At 39.9% G+C, this 16,068-nt stretch overlaps 1 protein-coding gene and 1 non-coding gene across 2 annotated transcripts in view; both read right to left on the bottom strand.

Moving 5' to 3' along the window:
- The window catches only part of GALNT7 (polypeptide N-acetylgalactosaminyltransferase 7), a 194,623-nt gene that overhangs the window by 151,317 nt on the left and 27,238 nt on the right, over positions 1 to 16,068 (bottom strand).
- Positions 11,769 to 11,875, bottom strand: LOC122733120. Its single transcript, XR_006353719.1, has one exon. It is a non-coding gene; the product is annotated as a U6 spliceosomal RNA (small nuclear RNA).

The following is a 16,068-nucleotide window of genomic DNA, read 5'->3' as shown; positions in this document are numbered from 1 at the left end:
GTTAGGACAAACAATGAAAAGCCGGACCCTGCCCTCCAGGAGGGCACAACTTAGTGCTGCAGAGGGGACAAACACACATTCAGATCAATTCACAGGGATGATGTAATGGTGAGAGCTCTATGTTTAGGATCAGAGAGCCAGGGGTTTCTTCCACTTACTAACTTTGCAAGTTGCAAATTTTCTGAGCCTCGGTTTCCTCATGTACAGGGATGATGGTTGTGCTGCCTATTCCACAGAATCGTTCTGAGGAACCACTGAGATATTACACATAAAAGGTTTGTTAAACCACCAAGGGCCGTGCAAACTACCCAAAAATCTTAGCGCAATTTAAAGCTTTAATAACTTTGGAAGTATAAAGGCTATAAACTTAAAAAAAAAAGATCTGAAAGGGTAATTATTCAAAATGTTTAAATATTGATGTGTTTCTTATTAAAATTCAACACGGGGGCGGCTAGGGGGCGCAGTGGATAAAGCACCGGCCCTGGATTCAGGAGGACCTGAGTTCAAATCCGGCCTCAGACACTTGACACTTACTAGCTATGTGACCCTGGGCAAGTCACTTAACCCCCACTGCCCCACAAAAAAAAAAAATTCAACACAGGCACTGTTTTGTGTTATAGGTAAGTATCAATAGATAATCTCTGTCTAGATTATCTATCTTGTTCCAGCCAATTTTTGAACGCTCATCAGTGGCCTCTCAGTAATCCCAACCCCAAGATCAGCCAAAGTATAAGGTTTTGATGCACACATGAGACTTCAGACATGAAGCATAAGTCTAATGGAGACAGATCAGAACACCTCCCTCATACTGATGGACCAGTCTAATAAAGTGTTATCCAAAAGTCAGCACACATGCAATGCATAATGACATTAAATCATGCCCTATGAAAACTAAAATGAGAAATTATTCAAAATTCATAAAACTAAGTATAAAGGAAATTTAAATAAACTTTCAAAAATTAAGTTCGTTGCATGTATACTTTGGAAGTTATTATAGCTTAAAACTTCACTGAGGGTTGTGGGACACATTGGATGAGGATGAGGATGGTTGGGGGGGCGGGGTTGTTATAAAGTTAAAATAAAGTAAGTGCTCCATAGAGTAAGATAATCATAAAGGGCAACTGACAAAGCCTGAAAGAATGAGAGGAAACATCATGGACAATCTAATACCTGAGCTGGGGCCTGAAGTAAAAAATGGATCTAGAAAGGTGCAGATGTTGGGGGATGTTATTCTGCTCTCAGAGATGGCATATACAAAGCTTTGGAGGCAGGAAAGGACTGGTCAACCACTCCAACTCAGCTGAAACAAAGATTGCATGCAAGGCAGCAGCATCTAAAGAAAAGGAACCTTCGAATCTGGCCTCAGACACTTAACACTTACTAGCTGTGTGATCCTAGGCAAGTCACTTAACCCCAATTGCCTCACCAAGAGAAAGAAAGAAAGAAAGAAAGAAAGAAAGAAAGAAAGAAAGAAAGAAAGAAAGGAAGGAAGGAAGGAAGGAAGGAAGGAAGGAAGGAAGGAAGGAAGGAAGGAAGGAAGGAAGGAAGGAAGGAAGGAAGGAAGGAAGGAAGGAAGGAAGGAGAAAAGTAACCTGCAACCAGTATGTGAAATCTCCCAAACCAGCCAAAAGAGTTTCTTTTCCAGTTGTTTGTTTTGTAGGTATTTAATAAGTACTTGTTGACTTATTTTTAATTGTTTGATGTGATGGAAATAAAAAAGAATGAAGCCCTAGTAATTTGGGCTCAATATTTCAAGTGTTTATTATCATGATTATGAGAGGCCGCATGGTATAAGAAATAGGGAGCTAGCTGTGAAGCCAAGCTGGACTCAAGCCTTGCCTCTGATCCATCCTGGATGCGTGACTCAGCATTCTTCCAGAGAAGGTGCCAACATGACTTGGTAGAGGGAGTTTCCTCACCCAGGAATTCTGTCTACTAATTAAATTCCCAGGTCCAGACCCTAATAATATCAATTAACAAATAATACCTCTGGATTGTGTGATAACAATGTTTGTTTCCCTTTCTGTAGAACTAAGCATGAATTGTATTCTCTTTGGTAGGCAAGGGGAATAATAAAAGGTTTGGTGGCAGGGAGGTGAGATAGCTACTATAGCAACTGGGTCAAGGATGGACTTGGGGAGACTAAAGGCTTAAGAATGGGGGAAATCATAGTTGTGTGACCCTGGGCAAGTCACTTAACCCCAATTGCCTCACTAAAAAAAAAAAAAGAATGGGGGATCAGCTAGTAGGCTATTCCAGTGCAACAATCCAGGTGAGAGGGCAGGAAAGTAGATGGTGGAATAGAAAAAAGGGGCCAGGGAGAATTATTTCGGAGACAGAATCCAAAAGCCTCTGAGAGGGAACAATCAATGGAGACTTGAAGATCTGAGGTTTGGCTAACTGGGGGAAATGGTGATAGTCATAGAAAAAAGGAAAACTGAGAGAAAAGGGAAGGAGAAATTTTGGGAGGAAAACAATGATTTTTCTTTTGGATATGTTGCATTTGATATGATGGTAAGACTTCCAGATAGTGACATGTAACAAGCAGCTGGACACGTCAGGACTGGAGCTCAGAAAGTAATGTGGGGAAGTAATCCCCAACAAGAAGGAATGACATCAGTGGAGATGGTTCAAGGAGAAGCAAGATGACCACTAGCATGTTGAATGAATTCTTCAGGTAGGGCTGCACTGTATAACTTCAATGTTCCTACACACTGGAAGCCAAGGTTTCTAGCCCTTCCCTTGATGGTCTGGACAGTCTTCCCTATAGCCTCTCTTTTTCAGTACTCTAGAGGCAGCTAGTGGTGCAGTGGATAGAACCCTGGGCCTGGAGTCAAGAAGACCTGAGTTCAAATGTGACCTCAGACACTTAACTAGCAGTGTGACTCACTTCACCTCTGCCTCAGTTTCTTCAAGTGTAAAAAATGGGGAGGCTAATCATAGCACCTACCTTGAGGGGCTATTGTGAAGATCAAATGAGGTATTTGTAAAAAGCACTTGGCATAGTGCCTGGCACAATGTAGGTCCTATAGAAATACTTATTTCCAGGGGCAACTAGGTGGCGCAGTGGATAAAGCACCGGCCCTGGATTCAGAAGGACCTGAGTTCAAATCTGGCCTCAGACACTTGACACTTACTAGCTGTGTGACCCTGGGCAAGTCACTTAACCCTCATTGCCTCACCAAAAAAAAAAAAAAAAATTAATGCTTATTTCCTCCCTCTGTCTGTGGGAGGCAGTGTGGCTCAGTACAAGGAACACTAGATTTGGATTCCAGAGACACTGGTTTGAATCATGCCTCTGAGACTTACCAGCTGTGGGGCTAGGGACGAGTCACTCAACATCTTGAGACCTCAGTTCCCTACTGTAAAATGGGTCACTGTAAGGCTTATTTCATAGGGGTATAAAGGTAAGGTCTAAATGAGATAATATATGTTAAGTTGTTTTAAAAGTTCTATATAAATGTCAGCTTCTCATTATCTTTTACCCTTTATGCCCCTTTTTTCCCTTCCACAATAAAGCCTTCAGTTCTTTAATCACTCTTTAATCACTTTTTTTGTTTGTTTGTTTTGTTTTTGTTTTGTTTTGTGGAGCAATGGGGGTTAAGTGACTTGCCCAGGGTCACACAGCTAGTAAGTGTCAAATGTCTGAGGCTGCATTTGAACTCAGGTACTCCTGAATCCAGGGCCAGTACTTTATCCACTGGGCCATCTAGCTGCCACCAATCACTTTTTTAAAATCACTCATTCATCCTGCCCTGCCAAGGCCCTGGCTCCAGGCTCCATCACCAGGACATTCTGGAGTAGCTCCTCACCTGCCTCCTTTTCCTCTGGCTCATAACTCCCTACTCCTACTTCCTCACCAAACAATAACATTTTATCTACATGATCTACCTTCTGTATCATATCCCAGCATAACCTATCTAGATCCTGCCTCAGTGGTCCCTTTGGCTGAGGAGCTATTTGAGCACACTTCAGATGTGCTGCACATCTATTTTCTAGACAAATAAAAGTATTACAATGTTATAGATCTTTTTTTTTGAGACTGTATTAATCACAGGCTAGATCCCAATACTGATCTGTACAGAAACTCTGACCTGCTCCATTTCCATCTAGGTCTGGTAACCTTTCTCCCTCCTCAACCCAACCGACTCCAACTCCCAGGGGCTCACCATATTGGTGGTGCCAGGCAGTACAGATAAACAATCACCGTACCTCATAACTCCCAAGCTCAAGAGTAGACACCATTTACAACTAAAACCTAAATTACAAGTGTTTACTAAATCTATTCAAAGTTCATAAACAAAACCAAAGGAAATATGGTCACCTTGTATCCTGTTTCCACGAACAGTTTTAGAAGGGAGAACGCGATAGACTTACTCTCTTACCTGAATACTTTAAGCCAGGGAATATGATTCCTACTGACTGACTGGGGTCTGAATTGCTATCATTTTAAGTCTGGAGCCAGAGATTATCAGGCTATTTCCCCCCCTCTACCCTTCCCCTCCTCTCCACCCACCAAACCCCTACAGTCCAATAACCAAATGTGAATATTCCTTACTTTACCATCCAGGAAGACCTGATAATACCATTCAAGTGGTCCAGTCTTCATACACTGTGAACAATTGGTAAAAGCCCAGGAAATCGCAGAAGCAGTCAAGAATACTATCTTAGCTGAGGAGGGAATATAATTTCACAGAGCTGGTGATTGAGTCTGTGAGACTGGGCTTTCTTCCCAGACCTTGCAAAGAGAGAGAACCTTCATGGCAAGCAAAGAGGTACTGGATCCCCTGCCTATCCCGAGAACCTTGTATTTTCTAGTCCCTTACAGACATTAAGCTTCAACAAGCACTTACTTCATCTTTATTTCATTCTACCTGCTACTTATACTAGAAGGACCGGTTGATGTAGAAATGTGCTTGGTCCTTCGGGGCATTCCAAAATTCTGGAGCGTATTTAAATCACAGGTGCACAGAATCATGTCCCATCAAAACTCTAGGATGAAAACTCCTTCAAGGATCGACTCCTAATGGCATTCTTGCTATATATACGACCTTCACTTGCCACCAACCAAACCAAAGGTTACCAAAAGAATGCTCTGAGGACTAACACTCTTTAAAAACAGTTCTCTTAAAAGAGAAAGGACAGGACAGCAAACAGGATTGGAATCTGGGAGAAGTAGCCTGTTTCTAAGCTCCCCAGGAGTGTTCCCTCTCCAGAAGCCTCCCATACACACAAAAAAATGAGGACTAGGAAATATTAACATGATTTTCTTTTGTCCACAGGTAACTGATATTAAAGTTTTTAGACCAACTATGAATAATGTGGCAATACGTTAAAAGTCCTGAATTTAGGGGGCAGCTAGGTGGCGCAGTGGATAAAGCACTGACCCTGGATTCAGGAGGGCCTGAGTTCAAATTCAGCCTCAGACACTTGACACTTACTACCTGTGTGACCCTGGGCAAGTCACTTAACCTTCATTGACCTGTTGGGGGCAGGTGGGGGAAGTCCTGAATTTAGACTCGGAGAACTTGGGTTTGAATCCCGGGAAAGGCATTTACTACCTGTGTGACTCTGTGCAAGTCACATGTATAAAATGAGAGGGTTGCACTAAGACTGTTTTTAAGGTATTTCCTAGTTTTAAATCTGTGATTCTAAGATTCTTTCTCAGTGATTGATGATGGTAGTGATGCTGATAACACTTATGTAGCACTTTAAGGTGTGTAAAGCATTTATATTTTCATCTTATAATGTTATTTGATTTATCACCAAAAACCCCCCACAAAATAGATATTATTATCCCCCTTTTTAAAGATGAGGAAACGGAGATTGAGGTTAAGAGACTTTTCTAGGATCACATGAGTAGTGTCTGAGCCAGGATTTGAACTCTGGTCTTCCAGTCTACAAGTCAGGTAGTTGATCCAATGTTTCAGTGAGGGGGTTTCCTGCAGCTATAAATGCTTTTTCAACAATACCTAAAAAGTGGAGATGTTTTAAGAGATGTTGCTCCCCTTTCTCCAAAATCATGACTGCGGGTTTCCTAGAGGAATGAGGCCTTCCTTCACTGCCTTGAAGTTAGTTTCCTATCTATATTCCATCAACACATGAACTTCATTTATCTTTTGTTCTAATTAAAAATCAGTTACAACCATTAAGGAAAATGTCTTTTACGTCTCAATACCATAACATACATATTACACAGAGCATTTCTTACTAGTTCATGGTTTACATAGTCTGGTTTCCTTATTCATTATGAACCAATACCCTCTGGTTGAAATAAGCCTGGCTTTCCCTATTTCCTGGTGGCTAGGTGGCTAGGTGGCACAGTGGATGGAGTTTCAGGCCTAGAGTCAGGAAGACTTATCTTCCCAAGTCTGAATCTGGCCCGAGACACTCACTAGTTGTGTCGCCCTGGACAAGTCAATTAACCCTGTTTGCCTCAGTTTCCTCATCTGTAAAATGAGCTAGGGAAGGAAATGGCAAACTATCCCATTGTTTTTTCCAAGAAAACTCCAAATGGGGTCATAAGGAGTTGGATGTGACTGAAACAACTTAACAAGAACAAAAAAATCCTTTTCTCTGGCCTAACCAAGTCAGTTTCATGAAAAATAGCCTTGAAAAATGAAAAATATCCATGAAAAATGAAAATAGGCTTTTTAGAAGAAGTAACAGAATTCAGTGTGAAATGAACCAATACTTTCTAATATTACATATATTAACTGTGACGTCTTGGAGTCTCAGATTATTTGCCCAAAATGTTTAAGTGAAAGTCACTCCTGTTCTCCTACTTTGGAGACAGTTCACTTCTCTGTCTCCATGGAGGGAATCTCCTTTCTAATCACTCACCTTCACAATCCTGGAGTCATCTTAGGCTCCTCCTTCCTTAGCCCATATATTAAATCACACACCAAATCCTGATCCTATTTAGCATCCAGTCCTTTCTAGCCACTATGCGTTCACATGACCAAATGCTAGATTAAGTCCTTGTCTTCCCTGTGGCATCCCAGCCTCCAGCCTCTCCCTGGTGCAGTCCATCTTTGAAAGCAGCCGAAGTACCACACGGGCCCCAGATTACTCATCTGCTCAATAAACTCCAGAGGCTACTATCAAGTGCAACCTGGCTCCAGCCTATCTTTCCAGGCTGATGACGCATCATTCTCTTTCACACACTGTACAGTCTAGCTAAAGCAGCCTTCTTGCTGTTCCTCACACATAACATCCCATCTCCATGTCTTTGTGTAGAAGTTCCCTGTGACTATGATGCACCCTCTTCTCATTTCTACCTCGCAGAAACCCCAGTTTCCTTCAAAGCTCAATCCAAATTCAAAGGCTTTACTAAGCTACTGGTGTCTTCCCCTCAAAACTACCTGGCATATACTTATCCATTTGTGCTGTCTCTTACTACATGATCTAAATTCCTTAATGGAAAAGATCACTCTCATTCCTGTATTTGTATCCCAAGCACCTCAGTTTCATGGTTGATGACATAAAAACACCACCAAAATGGTCCCTGGCATATACCATGGACTAGGAACTTAATGAGTGCTCACTGATTGATTCAGAACCTAGCGCAGCTTAGAAGTAAATTATATCTTGAATTGGACAGTTTTTAAAATTAAGGGTAAACTATCCTTATTTATTATATATACATAGATATAATATCCAGATATATGTGTATATATTTATTTCTCCAAATTTCATGTTAAAACATTTTTTTAACATTTTAAAAAAAGTTTTGAGTTCCAAATTCTATCCCTCCATTCCTCCTCTTCCTCCTCACTGAAAGGGTAAGCAATGAGATATATATGATACATGTACAATCATGCAAAGCATTTCCATATTAGTCATTCTGTACAAGAAGAATAAAATTTTTAAAAAGAATGAAAGAAAGAAAAGTGAAAAAGCATGCTTTAATTTGTATTCAAACAATATGAGTTCTTTCTCTGGAAGTGGATGGTACACTTCATCATTAGTCCTTTGGGATTGTCTTGGATCACTGTATTGCTGAGAATAGCGAAGTCATTCACAATTCTTCGCTGTACAATATTGCTGTTACTATCTCTAACATTCTCCTAGTTCTGTTCACTTCACTTTGTATAAGTTCATGCAAGTCTTTCCATATTTTTCTTAAATCTTCCTATTTATTATTTCTTATAGCACAATAATATTCCATTACAATCATATACCACAGCTTGTTTAGCCATTCCCCAATTCATTGGGCATCCCCTCAACTTCCAATTCTTTGCCACCACAAAAAGAGTTTTATAGCCCTTTGGGCATAGTTTTAAATTGCTCTGCAGAATGCTGGATCAGTTCACAATTCTACCAGCAGTGAGTGCATTAGTGTTGGATATCACTGTTTAGGCTTTAAGTACTCTGCTATTCCATTGCACTCAAGAAACTGGAGTGGTTTTCAGTCTGCCCTAGTTTTTTATCTGGGGAGTAGGGAGGGCAGATTTAGAACATCCTGGACCAAAGGGTCTACCCAGTACAGAACCAAAACTAGCCTAGTCTCCCTCCTCCAGGTTCTCTGGTATGTGCATGGACAGAATCACAAGCTGTTTTAGACCAAATCCACCCTTGACATGCCCTGTCTATCTTGAATCAGAATTTTTAGGTTGTTTTTTTTTGTTTGTTTGTTTTTTGCGGGGCAATGGGGGTTAAGTGACTTGCCCAGGGTCACACAGCTATTAAGTATCATGTGTCTGAGGCCGGTTTTGAACTCAGGTACTCCTGAATCCAGGGCCGGTGCTTAATCCACTGCGCCACCTAGCTGCCCCTTGAATCAGAATTTAATAGTATGGTCTGCATTCTCCGATCACCAGGAAATGAATTAAATCTTAGAGGAAGGTATAGCAAGTGATTTAGCTATCATGCCACTTTTTTCCAGGCATAATTGTATACTACCTGGAATAAGTTCATGTTAGCTCTACTCAGAACTAACAAAGGACTTTATATTTGGGACCTATTAAGTCACAGGATCTTAAATCTAAGCTAGAAGGGCTTTTATGTGCCTAGCCCAAGCCCCTTATTGTATTGAGGATGAAATTTAAGTCACTAGCCTAAGGTTATGGAGGTAACATATGCAGTTCATTGCTAGGATTCAAATCCAAATCCCCTAACACCAAATCCAGTGGTCTTTCCACCGTAGTACACTGTTTCCAGCTGGTTCAAAGAATTTAAATTTAGCTATGAAAACCTGAGCCAAACTTCTTAGGTTTGCAATACACTCCAAGGCTATCTTTGATATCCGAGCTTCTTCTCCTCCCCAAACCCCCCCCCCCAATGAAGAAGCTCTTTTTTAAAGATTCTATTTGAAAAACCCCAGAAGTCCAGATGCAGATGTTCCTACAGGAGGAGACAGTCTCAAGCATGTGTTCATTGGAAATTACCTGTAAAATAAGTATCCAAACTTAGTTCCTAAGCTTAGTATCATTGAAAATCTGTAAACACCATCTTTCCCTTGCACCCGAACATATTGAGTTCCTGAATTTACATTCAAAGCCACAGAGTATTTCTGTGAATGTGAAAAATTTGGCAAGAACAATTCCTCACAGCCTTCCAGACATTTGGGGGGAAGAAATTGCTACATGTTGTGCATTAACCCCTAGGCAACTAGACAGCCTTCCTCAGTTGACAAACAAAAACATTAGCTGCCCCACCCCCCTCCAGCACTTCAAAACAATCAAAAGCATGTGCAGCATCATTTGGGAAAAGCTTTATAACATTATTAGCATGTTGCATAAAAAGCTGAGCCACATAAATCCTAATTAGTTTGCTCTGCTAGTTTCCTCTATCCCTCCATTAGCTTCTAATGTTCCACCACTATTTGTAACTTAACCAAATACAATAAAGGAAGAACAGGGTAGGGAGGCCAATTTGTTAAACAGGTAAGAAAGCTTTTTTAATTAGTTCTCAAATTCCAACTATCAACAGAACTTTAAACCCATTTGAAAATGGAAAAGTAGAAATTAGCTATTCAAAATCTAATTTGCTTTACTGAATGATTGGGTCCTATGATGACAGGCTGAATACACAAGATTTTATATTAGTTAAAATGCTCATAATAAATTCTGTAAGAGGTTATTAGTACCATGACAACAGCAATTAGATGGTTTGTTTATTTTCCTGTTTAATAGCTTAATGTTTGGTATGGATCTTTCTGATAGTCACCCAGGATGCTAAATTCAAACTCTATGCACAAGTAAGCCTGAAGGGACTTCAGAGATAATTTGTTCTAGTATTTTGTGATGGAATACTACTGTGCTGTAAGAAATGATGAGTTCGTTGATTTTAGAAAAACAGGGATAGACTTGAACTACATAATGGAGAATGAAATGAGCAGAACCAAGAGAACACTGTAGAAAGTAAGAGCAATATTGTTTTAAGAACAACTTTGTGCAAATAAGTAATTTTGACTATTATAAATACCCAAAGTAACTAAGAAGGACGTATGAATGAAGATGCTAAAGGCATCCAGAGAAAGAACTGAAAAATAGAAGTATGGTACAGAATAATTTTACATATATATATATATATATTTGTTTCTAATGGTAGCCATTTTTAGGGTGGGGGAGGGGACGGGGGAGGGAAGAAAAAAGGAAAAGCAGTTATATGATAATTTTATTACATATTTAAAGGGAATCAGGGGCAGCTAGGTGGCACAGTGGATAAAGCACCAGCCCTGGATTCAGGAGGACCTGAGTTCAAATCTGGCCTCAGACACTTGACACTTATTAGCTGCGTGACCCTGGGCGAGTCACTTAACCCTCATTTCCCTGCCCTGCCAAATCACAAATTGTACATAATAGATTTGCAGTTTCATGTGTGATCATCTTTATTCTATGTCATAGAAATGCTTGTTTTATTAAAAAAAATTTAAAATAAAATAAGTTTTTTGAGAAAGAAACTAAGGCCCAAGGATAGGAAAGAATTTGTTGAGGTATTACTCATAATGGAAGAGCTAGGAATAGAAAGAAGCCTGCGCTATAGGATCATAGATTTAAAACTGGACAGGACCTTTGAGATCACCTAGTCCTTTCCTCTCATTTCACAACAGGCAAACAATGAGACCCAGAGAGGGCGACTGGCCTGATGCCGCACAAACATAACAAGTGGGATCTGGACCTCCAGAGCTAGTCCTCTGTAAACTCTGACACTTCCCGGGACCTTCTTTCCACATATTTTCTTCATCTCCAAAAGGACTTGGATTGCTCTGAGGAGGAAAATTCCTCCCCTCGTGGCTAACCTTCTGGGTATGAGCTGCTCTGGATTGAGCTGGACTGGTTCTCAGATCATAGCTCTAAGTCCTTCAGCAGGTCCATTCTCAGAGCCTGTCAGGGTCTGCCAGCCAGCATTTGTATTCTGGTGGCACAGACTTTTAGAGCTGGAATGGGAGATCGGTGGAGAATCTTCACTTGGGAGCCACAAAATGTGAAGCATCATCAAGAACGTTATTAGAGATGCCTGAAACACTAGCAAACATGCACACAAATGCTGTGTGCCTTTGACTATGCGAAGCTGCATCGAACTTAACTGCCCCACCATGCCATCACTTTACAATTAGGAAAGCATGGGTGCAGAGGGGAGGAAATACTTCCCCAAGGTAACACATTAGGAAGGGCCCTCTCTGGACAAAAATATCCCCTCCTCACCTACTCAGGTACCTGAAATTTCCATCATTCCACAGGGCTCCTTTGAAATACAATTCCATTTGTAGTCCCACTCTGAAAGAATGGGACACAAGATGGCAAGTTCCTTTATTTTTATTTTAAAATACTGAATGCTTAAAAAATTTGCATATCAACCTTGTGCAAAGGGCCATGCTAATCTCTGTGTATCCTTCCCATTTTAGTACATGTGATACTGAAGTGAGCACAGGGCAGGTGAATTTAAATGGTGGTGCTCCTCTATCCTCATCCTGCTACTCGAATTGTAAATTAACCAAATCGGTCTATCAACAAATATGTATGAAGCGGCTACCATTTGCAGGTGCTAGGGACAACCCCACCCCCAACACACACAACTCTCTTGACCATCTAATAATCTCAAAAATTCATTCCAATGATAGCCTAATGAGGATGTCATATTCTAGGAGGTGGTCCAAGCTGGGGTTATCATAACGTTCTAGTCACTTTTTGTCCTCATTCAGGTTTATAATACAACTTTAATACAGTAGATGGGCCTAATACAATAGGAAGGGATGCAATTCAAAGAGAGACAGCCAAAGTGACAGGCGAAATGGAATAGTTTTCAGAAGAAACAGAATTAATATAAGATTTCTTGGTTCAAAAAGAAAGAAGTTCATGATTAAATATATTGGGCTTCTTTTTCTTCATCTGTAAAAATGAGAGGGTTAGGTGAACTGGCCTCTGAGTTACCTTTTAGTTCAAATCTATGATCCTAGAGAAATGGTAAAAATAATAGGACAAAAGTAGATTTACTGGAAAAGCTCAGAATTTCCAAAGTAGCTATCATGCACTCCATGTCAAATGCAGGTAGTAGTTTTAGGGCCCAAACCCAAAGTTTCCATGGTAGGTTGTTAATAACCTATGGAAGCAACTATTCCAAAAGTTCCTGGGCACTAGAAATAAACATGAATAAACTAAATACACATTGGATATATTTGAGGAGCTGTTCCATTAAGAGAGGCTGGCAATCACCAAACACAAATACAAAAGGACCCTCTCTGCCAATTTGGCTTGCAAATGAAAAGAGTCATGGAAATATTCTCTATTAATCTGGCCACCTTGGTCACTATCAGCTCTACCTAACTCCCCAGCATCACTATCTGACCCTAAGCATCTCTAGTACAAACCATGGCCATTTTCCCAACAAAGACAGAATTCTGGATACTATGTGGAAAACAGTTCAGCTTGCAGCCATACATTTAATATCTGATCATTGCAGAGAAGGATAGGAGATGGGGGGTGGGGTAAGCAATTCCCTATCATGTTTTAAGACCCAACTAAGAGGATGTAGAAAACAGGAACTGAATTTAGTGTTGTAATAAAATAAAACTTAGAACCAGGTTAATCTGTCACATATTGAATGATATGCATAATCATTATTGTGCTACATGATAATTAGGTATAACTAGTAATATGTTCAGAGTAAATGACTATAATTACAACTACTTCTATACTGACAAACCAAGCATTTCTGGAGTCATTTAAATGAAGGGGAAGGGAGAAGGGAGAGTCGACAGGTACTATGAGAGATTCGTGGCGGGGTGGGGCACAAAGGACTGGTTTAGGTGGGAAAATCCTTAATCCAGATACTCTGACATTTTATTCCCTAACACATGATTTAAAAACAAACAAACAAACAAGGTAGGACAAGGTAGAAACTGGATTTCAAGGTTGGTGAGGAGAAGAGGGAGAATTGGTTTAGGACAACATAGCCCCTCCCCTCTTCAGTGAGACCCACTCCCCTTAGAAGTAGCAAAACCAGGAGGAAACCAGTGGTACCTGGGCTTTCTTTGGCAAAAGAGGGACTCAGAGTACAGATGAGAGAAGAGATGGGAACCGCACACTTCCTTTCCAATTCTCTATTCCTCCAAAGCCAGTCTTATTTAAGGATTTGGTGTGGAGAAGGGGTGATCTCAGTCTGTGACTTCATCCAAGTTAGAAATTCCCACTGTAATTCCACCCATTCTACCTAGAGACTTGCCAAAGGAAACTGAGAAGTTAGATAACTTGCCCCAGGTCACACAGTCAGTAGATATGAGGTTAGCCATCCTCCCTTTTGTATATGGTCCTACCTCATTAGATTGTAAACTCTTTGCCAAAAGGAACTATCTTTTTATTTACATTTGTATCACCAGCCTCATCACAATGCCCTGATACCGCCCCCCCCCCAAGCAGGCCCTTAATAAATGTTTACTGACAGAGGTGGGACTGGAACTTAGTTCTTCCTGATTCCATCCTCTACAATCCAGTAATGTCAAATTCAAATAGAAACAGACCTCTGCTAGCTGCAGAATGACTTAGAAAAACCATAAATTAACATCTATGTTATACTGATTTTTAAAAATTTTGTTGAATATTTTCCAATTACATTTAATCTGGCTCGGGGGAACTGGAAATACAGTCAGGAATGTTTGACATCCCTCCTCTAGGTAGACTCTAAGATTACAAGTTGCAGAGAAGGTGCTGACCCACATCAGTAGAGGCATACATGTACATACATATGTTGCGTGCACATGCATGTCTAAAATTTCATCGGAGAGGAAGAGGTATAATTGGAAATGAAATCCATTTAAAAAGATATTTGGTGGAGTATAGATGCGGATTGAACCATATTATTTCTTTTGTTTTGGGTGCTGTTGTTTTTTTTTTCTATTTTGAGGTTTTGCATCACTGCTCTGATTCTTTCTCTTGTAACAGGATTAATGCAGAAATAGGATTAATGTTATTATGTGTATATATATATGTGTGTATATATATGTATATGTATAGAGATATATAGATATAACCTATATCAGATTACCTGCTGTCTAAGGGAGGGGGGAGGGAGGGAGGGAGGGAGAAAAAATCTGAAATTGTAAAGCATGTATAAACAAAAGTTGAGACTATCTTTACATGTACGGAAAAAATAAAATACCTCAAGACTGAAAAAAAAATAAAAATAAAAATAAAAAGATATTTGGGGTTGGGTTTTTTCCCCCCAGTTCCAAATTCTCTTCTTCCCTCCAGCCCCTCCTCCACCTATTAAGACAACAAGAAATGTTACCCATATGAAGTCATACAAAACAGGAAATGAAGGTTATGTTAAAGAAAAAGATAAATATAATTTAAAATTTTTAAATTAAAAATGTTTAATCAAATTTAAATTAAATTAGGGGTGCCACATTAAGTTCAATTCAATAAAGTAATGGAAAGGATCATATGTATGCTGAAAATCAAGGCACAACATCAGTTATCGCTTATTCTGGGTACTGTGTGGGAAACTCCTATGGTGAGGAAGCAAGACACCATCCTGGCTTGACTTAAAAAAAGGAGATTAGTATCATTAAATACTCAGCTGTACCTAATGTGCTTGTCTTTTAAGGACAAAGCATTTATTCTCCTCAATGTCACTAAACATTTCAGCTATCGTCCTTTGCCCCTCCCCCTCCCGTTGCTTTGCCATCTTTGTGTTGCCGCCTGGTCACTGGCCCGTGTGCCCTCTCCAGAGATGCAGGTGGGAAGCCTTCTTTGCCTTAGTAGACAGTCTTCATCATTTCTCTGGCCAAGGGAATCAGCAGGTGGCCAACTGGCTGGTCATGTACCACTGCCAGGCTGGTCCTTCGGTAACAGGAACGCAGTCAATAGCCAGGTCTGAACCTTTTAGATGGGGTAAAGCATTGCCTGAGGGGACTAGGGTCACATGTGAGGACCTTAGTATGTGCATTTGTACAGTATAGAGAGATAGCTCTAAAGATACCTCTATATGCACATACAGCTACAGGATACACAATTCTCTAGGTAGATAGCTATAAAGATATCTGCATATCTGTGTATATGTGTAGGTTACCTCTGTTCCTACATATACATATACAAGTATTTATATAGATAGCTATAAAGATACCTGTGTACCTTTGAGTATGTATGTTTGTATTTATAGGTGTTTATATGTGTGTATGTATATGTATAAATGTATAGGCATGTACATATACCTATAGATATATATGTATATCTAGGTATCGGCATCTCTACATATACCTATGTATGTACAGGTATAGAGATACTTATATATACACATATATCTATAGGTATATATACACACATAGGTATACACATATAGATATGTATATACGTGCATACATAAGTATGTCTATACTTCTATATACATATATAGGTATCTTTATAGACATCTATATATAATAAAGATACCTGTGTATTTATATCTGTATACACATATACAATGATAGGTGAATAAATACCTATATGTATATAAATACAATATACACATGAGAGAAAGGAAGAAGGAAGGAGGGAAGGAAAGGAAAGAAGGAAGAAGGGAAGGAGGGAAGGAAGGAAGGAAGGACAGACAGACAGATCCTGCAGAACTTTCTCTTTGAGCAAGGTG

The sequence above is a fragment of the Dromiciops gliroides genome, chromosome 6 (assembly GCF_019393635.1).
Source record: "Dromiciops gliroides isolate mDroGli1 chromosome 6, mDroGli1.pri, whole genome shotgun sequence".
Taxonomy (NCBI): Eukaryota; Metazoa; Chordata; class Mammalia; order Microbiotheria; family Microbiotheriidae; genus Dromiciops; species Dromiciops gliroides.
Note: the sequence above shows the minus strand (reverse complement) of the source record. Positions and strands in the feature narration are given on the sequence as shown.